The 19,853-nt window shown below is 41.4% G+C and overlaps 1 protein-coding gene across 2 annotated transcripts in view; it reads left to right on the forward strand.

The window, feature by feature from the left end:
• BRF1 (BRF1 general transcription factor IIIB subunit) overlaps positions 1-19,853 on the forward strand; it is a 176,886-nt gene that overhangs the window by 17,715 nt on the left and 139,318 nt on the right. The gene's annotated exons all lie outside the window — the stretch shown is intronic.

Here is a 19,853-nt window from a genome sequence, read left to right on the forward strand (position 1 = left end):
TATGTTAATATCCAGTATGTTTAGACTTGAAAGTGTAGCAAGGTAAACGAACTTACTGTATATATTTTAAAGAAAAAGTATAGGGTTGTTCTTTGAGTACAGGTGAAGCACACTGATCGTTGACTATATTAAAAATGAACGGTTATCCTTGGAGCGGTATGCTGTCTGATCAGAAAAAAAAATGCTGAGCTACTTATTTATTTATTTGCTGGTAGTAGTATGTTTGCATTTCCATAGTTAACTGAGTTGCAAATGAACTGCTGAAATTAGCTCCCGTCGGGATGCTGGTGCCGCACAGCTTGTGAGCAAGCTTCAGGAGGCCTGTTCCTGCGACGTGCTGATGGCGCTTACGTCAAGGCTGCGTGCTACCTTCAGTCGCATAAGCACATGGTTTTCTCCTCTCTGTTGCTCCGTACAGGCTATTGTGGAGGGAAGAACCAGACTCTGGAAAGCAGGGATGGGCGGCGGAGCCCGGATTGCTCTGGAGATCATCTGCAGTGTGTGGGAGAGCAGCTGAGAGCGCGTGTGTGTGGTCTGAGAGTGCTGGCAGGTCTCACACTGTGCCTGCTCCGCTTGCCAGCAACCTGCCGGCTTGACATGATGTGGGGAAAAGTCCAGCAATGGAGCAAGGACTTGCTGTTTTTTAAAAACCAGCAACCTCCCCGTGCTTTCCCTTCTCTCCCCCATGCAGTTTGGGCCAAGTTCTTCCTTGCTGTAATGTCTGTCTGTTCAGGGGAGGTGAAAGGGGGGTGATCTGGGCTTGATGTCTCTTATTTAACCACCAGCAAAGTGGCTGGGGCTGGCTGAACACAAGATGCTGCTGGTTTTTGAGGCTTGTAGCTAAAGAACGTTTAGAATCAGATGAAAACCAGTTTTTCATTAGAATACCTAAGGTAATAATTTTACAATTTTTTCTTTTCCTCCATTCTAAAGTGAAGAAATGCAGAAGTTAATTCTCCCAACAACAACTGCTCAAGAGTTCTGGAGTCATCTACAAAATCATTATTTTGTGCATTGGTGTTCTATATGCTCTAAATAAAACCATGGGCAAGCCCTGAAGGTTTTATAGTTTCTAGGTCTGTGTAAGAACGTCTGATACAGAAAACTAGTTTCCCTCGTCACACATGCCTTTGCCCTATGTTTCCTCGCTGTTTGTAATGCGGTGGTGCATGGCAGTCCATAGTCTCTGCCTTTCATTGCCGAACCAGCTGATGTTTGTGGGTGTTTGTTTGGGAATTGACTGCTTATAAAAACTGGAGTCTTGTTTACGCTTTTTAAAATATTTATGCAGGGAAGACCTAATACTGTTGTATTTGTTCATAATCAGTTTGATTTTCAGTGTGCAGTACTATGCTAGTTGAGCGTGCCTAGCTCCACAAGCTCGACAAGCTCAGGTCCACAAAAAGCTTCATATCTGCTCACGTGGAACTTATTTTTGTAGTTAAAACCTGCACATCAATGAGATGATATGAAGAGGTGTTTCAACTTTATTTTAAAGGATTTGACAAAATAGCCAAGCAGTACTGTTTTTGTGAGAAAGAAAAATTATGAATAAAATATTAGCTCAGAGAGGAGCCCTTTGACAGGACTTCTCCTCTGTTGTCTGGGCCTCTTAAAATTGCTACAGTAGTGCTCGACTTTAATGGTTACTTACAAGGCTGAAATGCAGAGTTCTGTCTCTTTAAATCTGATTTTACAGCTCTGCGCTGCATTACATAATCTCTCTAAATAGCTGGTTTATTCTTGTTTCCTTGCAGGCAATCTGCTCTCACTATATCGTGTCAGAGTCGTCCTTAGGAGGGAGTTGTTCTTGACTCCTCATCAGTGGCCAAAAAGAAAAGGGAGAGGGGAAGGAAGGTCAATGGCATGATTATAATTTGAAAGCTTCAGTTGCAGAGATTCAAATTTGGTTTAAACTAAGTTTGAAGATTGCAGTTGCATCTAGCGTGATCCAATTTCTGAACTGTTCTGCTGTGTTTTTAATAGTTTCTTTAAATGAATGTGTGTTTTACCCTCGGTCCTCTTAAATACCAAAACATAGCTAGCACTATTTTAATGCTTAATGGGAAGGCATTTCTGAAGATGTTCTAACGCATTTTTGACTGCTTACATTTAAACTATTTGCTTAATTCATCAACCTTCTTTGTGATCACTAATTTCATAGCTGCTTTATTACAAGTTATTATGGAGGGCTCTGCTTCCTGACAGAACTGTACAGCATGAATTAGACCAGGACGATCTGTTATACACATGAAGAACAGGAGTATCCAAAGAAGAGGGAGAACACATCTTTATTTAACAGAATTAAAACAATAAGGGAGGAGAGGATAGTAGAATCCTAGAATAATTTAGATTGGAAGGAACCTCCAGAGGTCCACAGAGTGGTGGCTTTGAAGTTTCATTAAGTTGCTCAGGGCCTAATGCAGCTGAACTTTGGATATCCCAAAGGAAGGATATGATGCAGTCTCCTTGGACAACCTGTTCGGTAATGCTTGACCACCCTCACTGTGAAGATTTATTTTTCCTTGTATCTAGCCAGAACTTATTTTGATGAAATGTAACTCTTGCCTCTTGTCCTTTTGCTGTGCATCTCTGACAATTCTGGCTCCATCTTCTTTGTAACCTCGCCCTGAGTAGCTGAAGACACCAATGAGACCTGAACTACGACGCTCCCTTAGCGTTCTCCTCTTGAGACTGAGCAAATTCAGCTCTCAGTCTCATGCCATGTGCTCCAGTCTCCTAATCATCTTAGCGGCTCTCTGCTGGACTTGCTCCAATATGCCAATGCCTTTTCTTGTGCAGAGGAGTCCTGAACTGGACAAAGTACTTTAAATATAGTCTCACAAGTGCTGAACAGGGGATAATAACTACTTCCCTTGACCTGATGGCTACAGCTTTAATGATGCAGCTCTGGGATACAGTTAGCCTTCATCACTGCAATTGGGTGCTACTGAGTCATGTCCATCTTCTTGTCCATGAGCAATCTAGATCCTTTTTTGCAAAGCTACTCCCTAGACAAACAGTTCCCAGCCTGTATTGTTGCCCTGCAGTTCTTCAGTCCCAGGTGCAAAAAAAAAAAAAAAAAATTGCATTTGCCTTATTGAACTCTGTGAGGTTTCTGTCAGCTCATTTCTGCAGCATTTTAAGATTCCTCTGAACAGCAGCTCTTCCCATCAGGGTATTGACCACTGTCCCAATGTATGTTGTCTGCAGGTTGGCAAAGGGACCCTCCTGTCCCGTTGTCCATGTTGTTAATGAAGGCATTAAACGTTACTGACATCAGTATCAATCCCACTTGTAAGTCTGATGGTTAAAGTGCTGACCACAACCCTTTGAACCTGGCCAGTTTTTAACCCAACTTGCAAGTCACCTGTCTAGTCTGTATCACCTCAATTTGGCTGCCAGAGTACCAAGGGAGAATGATGAAATGGGATGAGGGAAGAACAGTGGGTACTGCTTACATTGACTGCAATGTGGCTTTTATTGCAGTCAGGCACAATCTGCCCTCATGAAATCCGTGCTGGCAGTTCCTGGTAACTTTCTTTACCTTTTGTGTGTCTGGAAATGATTTCCAGGTAGATCTGTTCCATAGCCTTCCAACAGGCTGAGGGGAGGCTGGCTCATTTCTAGTGTCCTACTTCCCCCTCTGGAAGAAAAGCCTTATGCTTGATGAATGCTTGATAACTTCTAATCATAGAGAACCTCCTCTGATTCCTACAATTTTTTAAAGATGCCTCTCTTTCCCAGCTCCCTGAGCATTCTCAAATGCATCCCAACCAGTCCAATTCACTGAACAGCCCCAACTCTCTCAGCCTGTTGCTTACATGTTTTTTGTGTGTGAGTGTTTTGTTGTTTTTTTGTTTTGTTATTTCAAGTGCAGCCTGCTTTGGTAAACTCAATTTTCAACATGTCTCTTCCATCTAGTCCCATGTCATGACTTGGGCTAGGGTGGGATTCAGCTGGCAAAGTTTAGATGTCTGTGTGAGCTCGTCATCTTGAACTCCTTTCAGGGTCTCTGAATAGAGGCAGACAGATTTAGAATGTGATTAATTTAATCCGAAAGGAAGTCAAATGACTCATTCTCTTTAAGTGTCTGTTTCTCTTCACTCACTGAAAGGAAGTCTAGATTGACTAAGCTCAGATGCTCATCTCTAAAGATAAGGGTGATGAATCCTAAGCTTTTGTGTCTGTGTTTGTGTATCTCCTTGTTGACACAGACTTAACATGGCCAAAACTGAACTACTGAACTGCATCCTACTGCTCTGCCCTTTTGCACGTTAACAAGTTCAAGCTTCCTCCCTTTGAGGCCACTCACAACTCTCCCTCCTCCTGTCCATCGTCTCCAGTGTCTGCTAAAACATGGATGTGTTCTAGCCATAACTCTCACGTACTCACATCTTGCACAAGTGTCTCTTGACTTTCATTGCTCTTCCTTTCTGATCAGGACTTGCTCCAGAGCCAGGAAAGCAGAAAAGTTGTGACCTAGAATGTTAAATCTGTGGTACCTTAACATCTTAATCAAAGAATTTTAAAAGGGATGTTATTTTTCCCAGCCTGTTTGCCCTTTCATGTTTGTGATTGCTGTTACTTACCACACAACAGTTCAACAGGGAACTCTTCTGGTGTTACTAGGCTGTTGTGTTTGTGTTCCAGCTGGCTGGACCTCTCTGCTTCTGAGGCTTGCTTGAGCATCAGTAGGTATGGGCTGTCCTGGTCCTCTGCTTTGACGCAGGCTCTGGTAAGTCACAGAAGCATAAGCCACAGCTCAGATGCTGGAGTCCCTAATGGCTGACCTTCAGGGTATCAACAGCTTACGCACCTTCCTCAGAACTTCACCTTTCAGGGTTTGCAGGCAACTTCACTGATCAGCAAAGACTTGAAGAGACAGACAAACCACTTACTTAAGAAAAACAAAAATACCCCCCTTTAGCCAGCATAGGTTATTCCAAGAATAGTGAATAAGCAACTGAAATCTTTCTCCCTGTCTGTTTCCTTGTTATTCTTGGAGAGCCATGGAGTTTGATTTGGAGGCATTTGAGGAAGCCAGGATCCTTCTGGTACTGTGGCTTCTCCTTCAGCGCATGGAGAATCTCATCTCAGATGGCTGATGAGGCCCTGTGCTTCATGATCTCCAGTTATCTTTGTTTAAAGACCAGTTAAGTTAATCAGCCAATTTGGGACAACCTTGAGTTCAGATTTGAAATTTTTTATTGTCTTAAGCCTTGGCCATCTTTGTGTTTTGGTAAGGAATGATGAATAAAGTCCCTGCCTTAGAGATGCTTTGCTTGTCCTTATGGTCATGATATCAAGGGGGAAGAATCCATGTCTCCTATAATGAGATCTGTTATGTTTCTAACGAAGAGGATAAGTGATCCTTTAAGTAAACAGAGGAAGATCTGCTGGAGGTGACATAATGGTAGGATTTTGCCAAGAGACTGATGGGCAACTTAAAATTTTGAGCACAGCATCCCACCTGGTTGAAACACGCAGGTCAAGCTTTGCTGGTTTTCCTTATTCTGTTCCTACGTCTGCCTAGCCAGAAAAGGGAAACATTAGTAAAAGGCACTTCTAAAATTCCTTGGAGGTGTTGGTTCACTCTGTATGTGGACTCAGGATGATATGTGTTGTTACTTTTTCTTTTAATGATGAAGATTGTCCTTGAAGTTGAAAAAAGAAACAAAGAAAAAAGAATTGAAGTCTTAATCAAATAAGTTAACAGATGACTTCTGTTTTCTTAATAATAACAAAAAAATACTTGTGTGTTCAGCTGCTTTCAATTGGTCTGTTTGTGACTCTGGAGTTAAAGGCATCTTTCAGGATTCCTTTGCTCTGTCTCCTCTCCTGTCTCTACTCTGTCTCTTAGTTTATTAGCTGGCTGTGGGCAAGAAAACCGTTGTGCCAGGGAAGCACAAATCTCTGCTTCGTTCTGACAAAGAAAAGAGGAAGTGCCTTCTAAAATTCTGCAAGCTTGTGAAACTTCTTACTTGTATATTAAAGTTTTGGGCTCTCATATCTTAAAATTTCTCCCTGATAACTTTGACAATTTATATGTGACATAGAGTAGGACAATAGATTTCATGTTTGTGGAATTCTCTGATGGAGATTTATCTCCCTACAGCCTTGTGTAGGTAATTGGAACCTGTCATTTCTCTTGAGAGCAATCCTTTACTTAAAGACAGTTTACCTAGCGGGCTGTTTTTTTTAAACGTTCACTTTTTATAGTACCATTCACAAGAAGATGAACTTGGATATTAATAGGTCTGTCTTCCTTCTTTTACAGTGTGACAGAAAAAAGGCAACTGCCTCTCTCTTCCTTTCTCCCTCTCTAGTAATGTCTATAAAATTCTGTGCTAGTAATCTGCCTCTTCTAACAAGCTTCTGAATTAAACTATTTTAGCTTTGGAAGGCTGTTAGACCAGCTTAAAATACACTTGGTAATACAGGTTTGGTTTAAGTTCCACATAGCTGCTGCTCTCTCTTTTGATGATGGAAAATATGTGTGCCACTTACATGGCATAGGACTGCCTTTTAAATGTTGAGACGTGAGTTTTGAAGTGTTTGTGTCATTTTACAGGCCGAATGGTTCAAAACCTGAGGGGAAAAACGTTCTTGTTGCTTTTTAATGCTGTGTTCTCTGATAGCATCTTGTTCCTTTTTCATGTATTGAAAATGCCTTCTTGTTTTGCTCTGAAATAAACTGGAGAGCTGGTGACGTGACAGTGCAGGGAAGTGTTCCCTAAGCCTGAGGGTCTGCAAGTGTGACTTGCTGGTGGAACTATTCCAGTTTTCTTGGAGGACAGCTTTTCTTAAATAATGGCCACAGCATTAAACTTCTGGACTCTCTATGGGATTAACAAATAACAGAAAAAAATCAGTGCCTGCATACACTGTTTTTCAAAGGAAGACTATGACTTATTTGCTTGCGTTCTGGCAGACCAGCTTGTACTCATTTCACCTGCGCTTTGCAGCTGGACACGAGGTAGCTGAGATCCCAAGCTGCTCTCATCTCGTCGTGGCTGATGGTCTTGGAGGAACCAGCATGAGTCTATTGGTGTGGGATAGAGGTGGCATCATCAAGTATGTCTGTGAAGGCATGAGTAGGCACAATGTATTCCTGTTGTAGGGCTGTAACAACACTGGCTCAGGCACATCTGGCACAGTATCTCACCAGCATCCAGCTGTGGTCGAGGGCAGTGGTATGAGAGCAGTGCACATGGTGATGGTGATGCTTCTCGACAACATTATTACCTCGTTCCTTGTGCGGAAGTGCAAGTATAGCTGTGATCATCCTTGTTGCCTTGCCCGTTCCCAGATGGACAAGCACTGCCATCTCATACAGTATTCAAAAGTCACTCAGGCAAAGACTTTGGCTCCTGCTCAATGCCGTTGCTTACACCAGCCTTTCTCAGGCAAGTCCAGTACACTGGTGCAAATGTAGGTATTAGAAACAAATGAATAGAAACCCTGGAGTTCAGTACCAGCTGTGAAATCTGTGTTCAGTGGGAAGGTCCTATGTCCAGTACAGCCACACGGCCACATGCATCAGCAGACTGACCTATGTCAGCCTCCTGCTTAAAAAAAGAAACCAACAAAAAATTTAGGGGAAAAAAAAAAAAACAAACCTGAACAAAACCCAGTCCCAGCCTGAATCAGAAACAACTCTGTGTGCACATGTAAGTTATTTTTAACCTGTGTGATTGGTGTGCTGGGGTTTGCTGTGCTGCCGGTAGGTAGTTGTGTCGAAGAGCTGATGTGCTGCGGTGTGCGGGTGGGAGCGCGATGTTGTGTGAGGGGTCAGGGACTCCTTCGAGGGGTATTGCATCAGAGGCCTTCATCTTCCAGAGCTGCAGTGCTGGAGTTCAGTTCCACGATAAGCATCTCTAAAGGCAAAGCCAGTTTGATTCCTGCCTTTCCCATCCCTCAGCTGCTCTTCCCCACTCCCCTCTTCCAAATGTGCTGGGCCTTAGCTTGGGCAATGCATCTATTTACTGGGGCAGCGAAAAGATCTGGGTTTCACAAGCAAAATAAAAAAAAAAAATAAAAAGAACGAACTCTGGTTTTTATTTTCATATTTCCCTTTGATCATTTCACTCCTCCACATGTCACCGCAGAGTGGAGGAGGGAATGATGCTGTGGAGATGAGCAGGAGCCTCTTAAACGAGCTTTGCAGCGGGAGAGTCTGAACGCAGGACCACGTTGTGAGCTTCTCTCACGAGTTTTATTTTTTGTTAACTTACATTTATAACCCACTGGCCTGTTACATTCAGTCCTGCGCAGTCAGAGTGAAGGAAGGTGTTTTCTGTTCTTTTGGCTTGACTTAATATGAGTGGGAAGCTTTTTAGAAATGTTCTGTTCATTGACTGCTGCTAGCAGATGGATGCTCTCTGCTTGAAGTGCCTCAGGACTTTGTCTTCTGTTTTCTCCCCCTCCCTCCTCCCAGAACACACCCTGGAGTGCGCAGGCTGTGCTAATTTAGTTGCAACTTAAAAAGGAACGATGAAGAAGAAATGCTCAACTCTAATAGAATTTTTGTCGCTCACAGTGTCTTCAGGGAGTACTTTTTCATTTCAAGATCCCTAAGGATTTTTCCAGCAATGAGTATTAGATGTTCTACGATACTTTGCTAGAACAGCGGTAAAATTCTTAATGCATTAGGACCAAAATGCTAATTCTGTTTATATATTAATCAGTTCAGAATATACAGCATACGTGACATCCAGCTTGTTTTTTTCAAGTGATTTTAATAATCGGGGCTTGGCGGTTTCTAATTCTGAGGCGGCCTTTCCGTCTATATGAACTGTAAACCAAGCCTTTGTTAACCTAGTGTGTTAAAATGTTTGAACCAATTCCTGAATTTTACTAAACTGGCTGTTGCTATGTCAAGCGGTTTTCCCACTTACTGGTGGAAGTTGGCTCCTGCTAGCTTTGAGGAGTTTGATTTGTTTTTTTAATAGAATCACAAAATGTTACTATTTACTGACAAAAATGGCATATATTTTTAACTGAAAAAGTTCTGAACTATACACAACCAGAATGAAAATCTATTCTTCTATGCTGATTACTATCCCTTAACTTAGTGGATGTCTTAAAAATATGGTACAGCTGAGATCACCAGGTGGTGCTGTTCCACACGGTGTAAAACACTTTTTGAAAATAAGTTTCAATTCTGCCATTCTCATAGTTATTCAACTGTAACTTCGTGGGAGGAGCGATGAGAAAGAGAATTTCTGTCTTAAATCGTGTCTTTAAAGTAGAGCGTTTCCTGAAAATTTTGGGTTTGCTCTTCTGCTAGCTGCTCAGAGTGGGATTTCCCACACGTAGTTTGTGATGGTCTCTGATGTAAAAATGGCATGTGGGATAACTGAGGAGGTTGGAAGATGGGTGTGTGGGACCATACCTGGGCTGTAGCCTATGTGATTCCTTCTTGGGGGACAAGTTCATGAAGGCTCTTGTTAAGTCACAAGGGAGGATAACATGCAGGTACTGCATGTTTTATCACAGGTGGAGGATTGAAGAGTGATGTCTCCTCATAAGCTGAACATAACCTGTTTCCTGAATGACATTCATTTACCCTCATGAGTTTTGAAGGTCAAGAACTCCAGCCTACTCTGCAAGGAGACTCCTTAGGAAAAAAGTCCAGGCTCCTAATACACAGCTTCTTTTTAATGTCTTCAATAAATGTAATGCTCTTTCTCTTATTTAGAAAAAACTTTAGAACATAGGTACCAAATAAAGTAATTTATTTCCCTCTGCAGTTGTACAGTAATTAGAGTTGTAGAGAAAGTTGCTGTTTTCCTAAGGCTTTGCAGAACTGGCTATTTATGGATAAACTGTGGAATAAGAAATCGTGAATTTAAAGTTGCAAACTATTCCTCCCCTCCCCGTTGTACTCAAATAATTTAATAATTTTGGACAATAAAGAGAACTAATTACTAGTCTGCTTAGACTAAACCTAAGTCCCATCAACCACGTAGGCAGAAATGAAGGAAGATTGTGGGAGGGGGGAAGAGTTATCAAATGCATGCCTCTCCTGAAGGCAGTATTGTTGATAAAATTTTGGATGTAACTTCCTATATTGAGAATGTAACACTTGAAAATTGAATTGAACTGTTTCCTACATAGTGATTTTTTAAAAAACTGTGTTTTCTAATAGAAATTATAAGTAAATGACACTGATAAAGTAGAGACAGAAGTACAGCGTGGTCTTCTGGAACCCAGGCTCCAGCGTGGGTAAGGGCTGCCAGCCGTGCGGCAAGCAGTTGGGCTCGGCGTGCTTAAACCCGGCTTTGAGCTGTGCTCTTTAGACCTATTCTGGATGTCAGCAGGTGCTGTGTTGGCTTGGCATTATTGTTTGAGATCCCACATATGTACCTGGAAGCCTGGTTTTAATTGCCTAGATTTAAAGCCTTCATGCTGTTACAACAAAGCTGTCCCAAACAAACATGGCATAAATTAAGTGAAAAGGTAATTGATTGCTAAGCTGTTTAAAGTCAGTCCAGAGGATTCCTACATTTTCACCCCAAAGAGGCTTCTCTTAAGTTTGAGTAATAGAAAAATCAAACTGGATCTTTCGTCAAAGAAAGGTCATTAGCAACAAAACAAATGGCTAATTATATTCAAATATGTGACTCTCTAAGAAATTACATTATGCTAATGAGCATATAAATAATTTTTTAAAATAAAATCAATTAGGAAAGAGATTTTTAGAGGAATGCTGTATATTCTTCCCTTATGTGCTCTAAAACCACACAGTTGATTAGTAGTACTTTTGGGTAGAATATTATGAAATACATACCATTAAGAAAGCAGTTTAGAATCCAGTTCCAGTTTCTGGAGGTGTACACAGAGCTGGGTTCATGTACAGGAATGGACACACGTTCTCCTGATTATTGTCATTCATTAGAGAGAACGTATATGAGTAGTGTTTATGTTCTACCTTAGGTGTGCTCTTTGATTGCTTTTATAAATCAATATTCAGGGAAAGCATTCCATGCATTTTTTTTTATGGTAGGAATCATGAATCATGAAGGGAGCTGTGTAAGGTTCGGTAGTTTGTACTTTGCTTTGTAGTCCATTTAGGATGAGTTTCAGAGAATGGGTTGCTCTCCAGACACTGGTTGTTAAGTCTGGTGTGAGGGGTGGGGTTTCAGTGTAGAAAGTCTGAACCCGCAGGTGGCTTCTTTCCTGTCCTTGCAAAATTGATGTATAACACACAACCATCTTCCATGTTCTTCCTTTTTAGAAAGCGTCACACCATCTTGCCTAAAAGGAAGACTTAAATACTGCAGAGTCTCCAGCCACTCTCTCCTGGGTTAGCATGGGTGCTGAAGCGTGGGTGACAAGCCTTCGTTGTCAGCCTGGTGCTTATTTTCAGGGTTTTGCAGAGCCGCTGGATGCAGAAGGGCATTTCTGGTTCCTTTGGGCATGTGTGCAGGCGCAGACAGATGCACAGAAATCCTTTTACGTGGGAAAAGGCGCTGTCTAAATTAGGTTAGGAGATTGATGTCTTTGCTCGTGGAATACATATACTGCCTGTTTTGAGGGAGTACACATCCAGCTGTAAACTACTGCTTGCAAACTCTTTGTAGCTTCTTAAACAAATCAGATGAGTTGCATGTTACTGGATGAACTGCTCTCAAGGCTTGGTGCTGTACTTCTTGCCAGTGCTTGTCTCGCTTCTCTTCCTTGCTGTGGCTGATGCTGGTAGAAAACGGACTGCTTTTTCTTTTTTTCCTTGGTTTGTGGCTCAGCACAAAATGAACAGCGCCAGGCGCTGGTGCAAGGGGTGTTGATGGGATGGATGGGTGGGGGGATGTTGGATTTCTCCTTTCAGCTGTCTCTGGAAGTTTCATCCTCTGATATTTTGCCTGATTTCTTATAAAATAAGAAAGTAGATTTCTTTTAATCACTAAAAAATTAGGACAATGGTTTTACAAAATAAAAATGATGGAAAGTACAGCCCCAGCTGCTCCAGTTGTACCTAGTTTCAGGCTGGTGTTTTTGTGTGTTCTCTCCTGTTTCTTACCCAGGGTTTGCTGCAGAGAGAAGCGAGGAAAGCGGACTTTATATGCAAAAGCCAGTAAATCAGTAATAGCTCCTAATTTATTATTCACTCCTCTCTAACTACTAGCCTCCATTTTAAATGTGAGATGAATCCTCAGTACTTGCTAATCCAAATTCATCCTCATTTCCGAAGGTGAGCACAGCTATCTTCCTATTGTCAGCAAATTGGCATCTGTAAATAAGGGCGGTTTTAGAGGGGTTGCCTTATTATTCTGAGCCCCATGCAGCTTGCCAAATCCAAGCAGGTGTTATATTTGCGTGCTTCCCTGGATGTGAAAGCTCTGTGAGCTCAGGGAAATAGCTAGAAATAAAATTATCAAATGTCAGCTGAAATCTTGTAAGGGATTTCAGAGCAGTACTAATGTGGGTGAATAGCTTTGCAAATATAGTCCTTTTCCACCTTAAAAAAATATTTCTGTATCTAAAGGCTTCTTTCTTTTGGGGGGTAGGAGCTGGGGAAATAATCTGACACTTTTAGCTGCATGAAATCTTTGGTTTTAGGCTTAAATACAAGGGAAATAACTTACAAGGTTGCTTAATAATACTGTGGGAAAATGTGTATCTTGAGACTCCTCAAAATGATTTCAAAGCAGATTTAGAAATTATGTTTCCTAACATGCACTAGAAAAAAAAATACTGCTTCTGGTGCAAGCTGAATCAGTCCTTGAGCGTGTCAAGAAAGAATACCACTTTTCAAGTGATTTTTGGAACACATCCAGGGTGCTTGTGAGGTGACGTTTGTTGTCTGAGTGGTCCGTGTTGTTCCAGCTGGCCCTATACTAAAAGTTAACTCTTGCTTGCTGCCAGCTTCTTTCTTGAGAGCAAATGGGTATCTGTAGCTTTGGTCAAAATAAAGTTGTTAGACATCCTGTGGATCATAAACATACTTCTGTCTCTTTCCATTCTCGGTCCACAGTGAGTCTACCATGCATTGATGGCAGATGGTCTCCTCAAGGGTAGTTTGTGCCCTATTTCAGATCCTGGAGAACTGGGAATAAAAGTAATGTTCCTTCTGAAGGGTTATAGCGGTGCTCACACGCTCTTTTTGCTGTTACCTAGACAGTTTTCCTACTGTATGTGTGGGCAGTTTTGTTTTCCCCCCAACTCTGCTCTTTACTTTTTGATCTGACATATACAAGAAATTTCATTCCAAGATCATTGCAGTGTTTGATAGTAGCTTTAAGAAGAAAAGGAAACTTGACGTTGATCGAGATATTTAACACAGAAAAATAAAGCTTTGAGGTTGTTTTGGATTTCTGAGAAACATTGATTTGTTGTGTCAGGAAAGTCAAGTTGTGAGATTACGGTGACACTGAATATTAAATGCCAAATATAATCCTAAGAAAACCTCAGCAGAAGATAAAGATGAACATAAGGGAGTGCAAGTGGTGACATGGAAACAAAAATCAAGTTCTTCAAAGAGTACATTTGGAGTGGTTTGTCTTGTCTACATCTCACAGCAGAAGTGAAGAACTGCTACCTGCCTCCGTGGTTCAACGTGGAGAATCGTGTGTGGTTTTTCATCTCCTCCAGACATACTTGCTCACTGTTAAGCTAAGAAGAAGGATCCTTATGTCAGATATCCATTCCTGATTTAGCCTGTGGAAAACGTAAAAGGGAGACAACATAGTAACAGCCACTTGAATAGAATGTTGTTGAAGTTTGAGTGCTGTGATTTCAAAATGGTAAGAGGCACAGTTACCAGAAGCTAAAACCACAACTGATTTGGGTCCCTCAGAAATATTTGGTTGTGCCAAGTTCAGCTTCACATCTATAGGAGCATGGCTTTCAATAGGAACTGAATACTTAAAATAATAAAAACTTGATTAAACAAAGCGTCACCCATACTTGTTGTTACATAACGTAGTAGACCATTCAGGTATGTTAACTTCAGTGTGTCCTGTTGCTGTTGTAGCTGCTGGAGCCGTGGATATGTGGACATAAAGTCATATTGTACAAAGCTAGGCGGAATTTCATCTGCCTGTCTAATTTTCTTAACACTCTAGAGTAAAATACAAAAGGTAGGAAGGACCAGATTGTAGATGTTTTGCAGAGGAAAAGCGTGGTGGTCCTTGAGGTTGATTAATGTAGCAGTAGAACTTCTGAGGTTTCGGTGAGGAGCTGTTAGTAGCATAAACAGATCTGAGGCAGGCAGTTGATGGAGGTGTGTGTTTATTGTTGTGGATCTTAAAAGCAGTCAGTAAACAGAATTTACTCTATGGACTCTACCAAAGCAGTATGTTAGTTAGGTTCAAGGTGATGCTGATGTTAAGCGATTCCTTAGGGCACCATCCTTGATTGTAGCTCCACGAGGTCGAAGGGGACAACAGTAAACACTCATTTTGCTGTTTACAGCTCCTGCCCAATTGAAACTCTGAGCCAGGTAGTGTTTTATAGCCAACTTATTTAAAATTTTTCCAAACACTGTCACTAATCAGAAAAATGTTATAAAGTTGAGACCTGTCTGTAGTCAGACAATATTAAACTGAGATAGATCATTGTCACAACTGGTGTAAGAACTATTTCTGGGGTAGGTTGCAATCAATATTCTTCCTCGTGTTGAACATCAGCGTCTGCTCTGTAGGAGCAGTGACGGTATCAGGGGAGAAGAGTCCATGTCTCCTTTAATGAGATCCGTTAGGTCGCTGCATAGCAATCGTCACATAAATCCACTGATTTCTGTTTAAGTCTTTAGTCAGTATGTTCTCTGGTAGCTATTTTTCACCGTGCCATATTACCTAGGGGAAAATGAATTAATAATGCATCTAGTCTTGGATATGTATGTTTAATGGATGATCTCACGTCCTATCTTGGAGTCACACTGCACAGAAGTCGGTTGTAATTGATCTTTGAGGTTTAACATATAAAGAACAGAAAAATGTAATGGTGCTTCCCTGAAATTTTCTTTAACTACTAAGGACTGGCACTCTGGAGGCAAGTGGATCATCTAGGAGGGCAAAGAAAGTCTGGCACAGGTTGCCCAGAGAGGTGGTGGATGCCCCATCCCTGGAAACATTCATGGCCAGGTTGGATGAGGCTCTGAGCAACCTGGTCTAGTTGGAGATGTCCCTGCTCCTTGCAGGGGTTTGGACTGGATGATCTTTAAAGGTCCCTTCCAACCCAAACCATTCTGTTATTCTGTGATTTGATTATGGACAAAATTTCTCAGACTTTGTTGCATGAACAAATGTTGAGTTTTTTTGGTGTGGGTTCTGCCCCCGCCCCTCAAAATGTTAATACAATATTTAATTTAGGAAAACTGGAATGGAGTGGTGACTATGGGGGAAAAAAATTAAGAGGCAGGCTCTGCTGTACAGGTCAGGTTGGGCTGTCGCATCGACACTGGGTCTTTGTTCTTCCGCTGCCAGACCGCGAGCAGGCTGGAAGGCTGTTGTACGGGGTCAGCAGAGATGGCTACTTGGGGAGGAAGGAGTGGGGGGATTTTTCCCCCCTTTTCTGTACGTTCAGAATACAGAATGATTCTGTCATGCAAAGCAGTCGCTCTCTTAAGCTCTACAGTTTTGCAAAGCGTAAGAACTTGCTTTAACCTAGGAAATCACCTTAGCTCATTTTCCCTTATACAAGTTCATTCTGTGTCATGCATTTTCTCTTGTGTTTTGCCCTTCCTGGATTCATAGATTCCAAGCAGTGGGGGTTTCCACCAGTTCCCTTGGGAAACTATTATGAGGTCCAATGAGTTTTGTTGCAAGTTCCCATTAACATGGTGCTTACATTTTCCTTTAATTTTACATTATTAGTCCTTAGACATGAACTCACGCTTATATCTATTCATGGCTTAAACTTATATTATCTAACAGAAATCTAGTGATCTTCTGTGCTTTTCTTAACAAATCGTGTTTGGTGATTTTGTGAAGGCTTTAAGTTCAGTCTCTGGATCTTTGAACACCCACTTCCTATCCCCCCACCGTGCTCTGCATCTCTGATTCTAGGGTGATTAGAGTTCTGGGGAAGGAGGGCAAAATCTAGTGAGAATTCCCTCCTCCTCCCAGAAAAGTTGCTGATGACATCCCGTATGTCAAGAGTAGCTTCCTGTAAATGGAAGGGATCACGGACATACAGGTAAGATATTACTCAATTATGCCAAATTCTAAGAGGACCATGTTGGCTCTGTAGAAATACATAGATGACGTCGTAATTTTAATTCCTTACTGGAACAGTCTGTACATCTGACTTGCATAAATGATCTTGTTTAAAGAAATACAAGGCTGTTCCTGAAATATGTGTGTTCTCCTTTTAAACGTAAATCTCCTTTCAACTCCAAGCCGAAGCAGATATAACAAGAGACTGGCTTGATAAATAGCATCACTGATTCACTACATTGTTTAGCTGAGATTTGTGGCAACCTTCGCTTATTTTTAGTTTTAAAAGAAAGGAAATGCAAAGTTTAGGCAGAAGTGCTGTCCATAACATCTTCCATCATCTGTGGGCAGTACACAGATAAAATGATCGGGGGCAGCTGTAGCTCTGGTCTAAATAGGCCGTTGCAGTGGTAAAGGAGAGCGGCCCCTCAGATTCGTACTCCTTCCTTGCTACCTGTAGCCGATGGACTCAGCTGCCAGGGACAAACTAAGGGCTGAATTTCATTCTTTAGCTGCAGCTTGGATAAAGATTGATGCTCTCTTACCTAACTGCCAGGTTTCTTATCCCTTCTGTATAAAAGGAAGAAGTATTTGACCGCTCTTGTTGGCTTCATATAAAAAGACCTTAAATAACTGTTAAACTAATACAATCTTTCTTGCTTTTGTAACGGTTCTATGCCTTTCCCAGCTTGATTTCAATGCTTCTCTCTTTCTGCTTCCGTTTTTAGATCATGTTTTATCTCTTATCCCTTTGATATCTTTAATAACTGCCGCCTTCTCTTCACCCCCCTCAACTACTTCTCTCTGCATCCTTTTTCCCTTGATGCCTTCTCACCGTATTTCCTTTTTTTTGAGATGACTTAAGAAATTTGCCAATTAGTTGATATTTATGAATTTTTTTTTACTTTGGGAATGACTGTGTCATATGTCTTTTTTTCGACTGTCAATTGGGTAAGGTCTGGATGGTGACAGAGTGCCTCTTGTTAGTTTTGCATGTAGAATTAGAGGGGGAAGGGAGGGAAGAAAAAAAAAAAAAAAAAAAAGAGAACTACCCAAAACCAGAACCCAAACGTAGCTTTGGGCTCACAAGCCTTTTTCAGTCCCGAAGAAGTCGAGTACAGGTTGAGAGCAGAGCGGGTATTAGTTTGTCAGTAAGGTCTTTCCTGCGTGCACAGTCAGGTGATGGAGAGTGGAAATAACTTATACCGATGGGTGTATTTTGACAGAACAACTAGCGTGCCGAGGAGCAGGGCTGAACTCTAGGGGAGGAAAATTGATGTGCGTGTGTCTAGGGACAAGTAAATTCTCAGACATGTTATAGAAGGTAAGGAGTAAAGGTGGTTAAAGAAAGCAGGGAAGGTGCACAGAGATGTGCAGGAGCCACTTGACAGCAAAAGGGAAGGGCTGGTCTGGCTTTTATAGCAGGGAAGGTGGATTAAACAGGAAGATTTTAAAATTTCTTTTTTAATTCAATCTTAGTATGCATGACCTTAGCTAATAGTAGCTGCAGTACAGCTAAGAAATGGTAATTGTTCAATTGCGATAATTCAGTTACTTCTGCTCTTCTCCCTGTCCCGTGGCCGTTCTGGCCAGGGAATACCTTCGGCTCCTGCGTTCTCCTCGGCTCCCAGCGCTTCTGCCTGCTTCCGTGGAGTCCGCAAGACTCTGAAAAATGGCTCCTGTCAGTTTTCAGTCTTCTTTGCCTTGCAAAAGCCCTGATCTGCAGGGAAGGCACTAGAGCTTGCTGTCAGCGAGCAGATAACGTTGCGCTGATTTATATGCTGTTCGCATCAGTAAAGTTTTCCATTGCAGCAATGGATCCTTTTGTGTTGAGTCTTCATTTTTGTTTTCTTTTAAAGATTCTGATAACTTTTACCAGTAGGCCACAGATTATTTTTTTTTCCTATATTGTGCTGCATTATTGAATTTTTCTAGCTGTGTAGATTGATGACAGTTGCTTGTTAGTTAAATGCTTTTTGCTTTGCAGGTATGAAACAAGTTCTGATCTCACTAATAATGCTAGAATTATGGGTTTTTAAAACTTTTAAAAAGTGATCTTTTCAAAACTGTCAGATTATGTCATGAGCAAATTTTTTCTTTTTTTTTTTTCCCTTGTAGTGATGTAGAAATTCTTTTGGATGGTTGAGGGTAGTGCTTGGATCAGCTGTAATGCTATGTGACAGCAGAAATGTTTCATTTCTTGTTGTGACAAGAGTAACAATTGGTAATTGATAACTGTGAGGAAAAAGCTTTACATGTATATAGATGTAGAAGTATCTTTAAGAATAACTGTCATTTAAAATGTAATTTAAAAAAAAAAAAAAATCACTGTCCAAACAAAACAGAGGAAGATTAAAGCAAAGCCTAATTGATGATGCTTTCAGAAGGAAATCTTGCATTCTCAAAAGCTACCAGTGCCTGAAAGTTCTTGGTATCTTAAATTTTTCTTGCTAATACCCTTGATGTCAGATAGGTAAGGACTATGCTACATTAATCATACATGTGCTTACAGTTCTTGCCAGAAGTGTAGCCTGCCAGCTGTTTCAACTTTGAAACAGCTGCAAATCTTATGTGAGTAGAAAACACAGTTTCCAAAACTTTTGGAATTAAAAAAGTGCCTATTTGCTTACTTCCAATCTTAATCTTTAATGACCCGAAGCATTCTAATATACAAACAACTGATGAACATGTTAGCCTTTGTTTAAACTGTGGTAAGTCAGACTTTTGTGTCAGCACACTCGTATCAGGAGAGCGGGGAGGGCTGGGAGCAGTAGCAGGGACGCGGGGGAAGCAGAGGGGTGGTGTGTGCTTTTCTCTTTGACCCATTTAGGCTGCAGTCTCAACATTCGCTTTAAGTTGATTCACGTGTACGCTGCTGCTGACAGCATTTCTCCTCGCCCCAGCCATGTTCTGACGGGCTTGGGAGGCTGCTTGTTGAGTTATATGAGGGAATTGGTCCAAATGAAAATTTAACTTTTTGTTGTTTGGCCTGATTTTCAGCAGAGCAAGTTCCCTCATCTGTACCAACATGCAGCCACGTAAATGTCGTGCCAAAGGTGGGAACGCTGTTTGCAGCAACAACTTGGGCTTTAGCTTGACTTAAAACTGTCATGATCCCATCCCTTCAGATGCTAGTGAATCCCATCCCTTCAGATGCTACCAAAATGTAGCATCCAAAATGTTAGTTTTTTTATTGTTTTTTTTTCTTTTTTTTTTTTTTAATGCCAGCATTGCCTATGGTTTTCCAACTCTTGACACTAGAAGTGAAGTTCAGTAAGGACTTTGTTAGCAAGAAGTTCTTTAGTTGTATTAAAAAAAATTAAGCAAGGATAAGAAGCAAGCAAGCAGCTGTCTAAGGATGGTGGGACAAGATCAGCAATAGGTTAGGTGCAGCCTGTGAATAAACAGTATGGCTTCTAGTCTGTAGTTGTTGAAGCAGGGGTAGCAGTTAGATGGATAATGGGAATGGGATGGCAGCAGTAGAAGGACCTACCACCTGCAAGGGAAGCGGAATTCCAGGAACTGAATGCAAAAACAGGAGCTGCTTACAGTGCCAAGTTTTCAGACTGGGTAAGGCAAATTAATTCAAATGGCAAGTTGCTGTATTTGCAAAGAGGCTGCCCATGTGGGAGTGGTACATATAATCGGGGAATGGAAAAAGTACTTGAGGAGAGGGGTGGGGGAAGCTAT

This window comes from Chlamydotis macqueenii, chromosome 5 (assembly GCF_036417535.1).
Source record: "Chlamydotis macqueenii isolate bChlMac1 chromosome 5, bChlMac1.mat, whole genome shotgun sequence".
Classification (NCBI taxonomy): Eukaryota; Metazoa; Chordata; class Aves; order Otidiformes; family Otididae; genus Chlamydotis; species Chlamydotis macqueenii.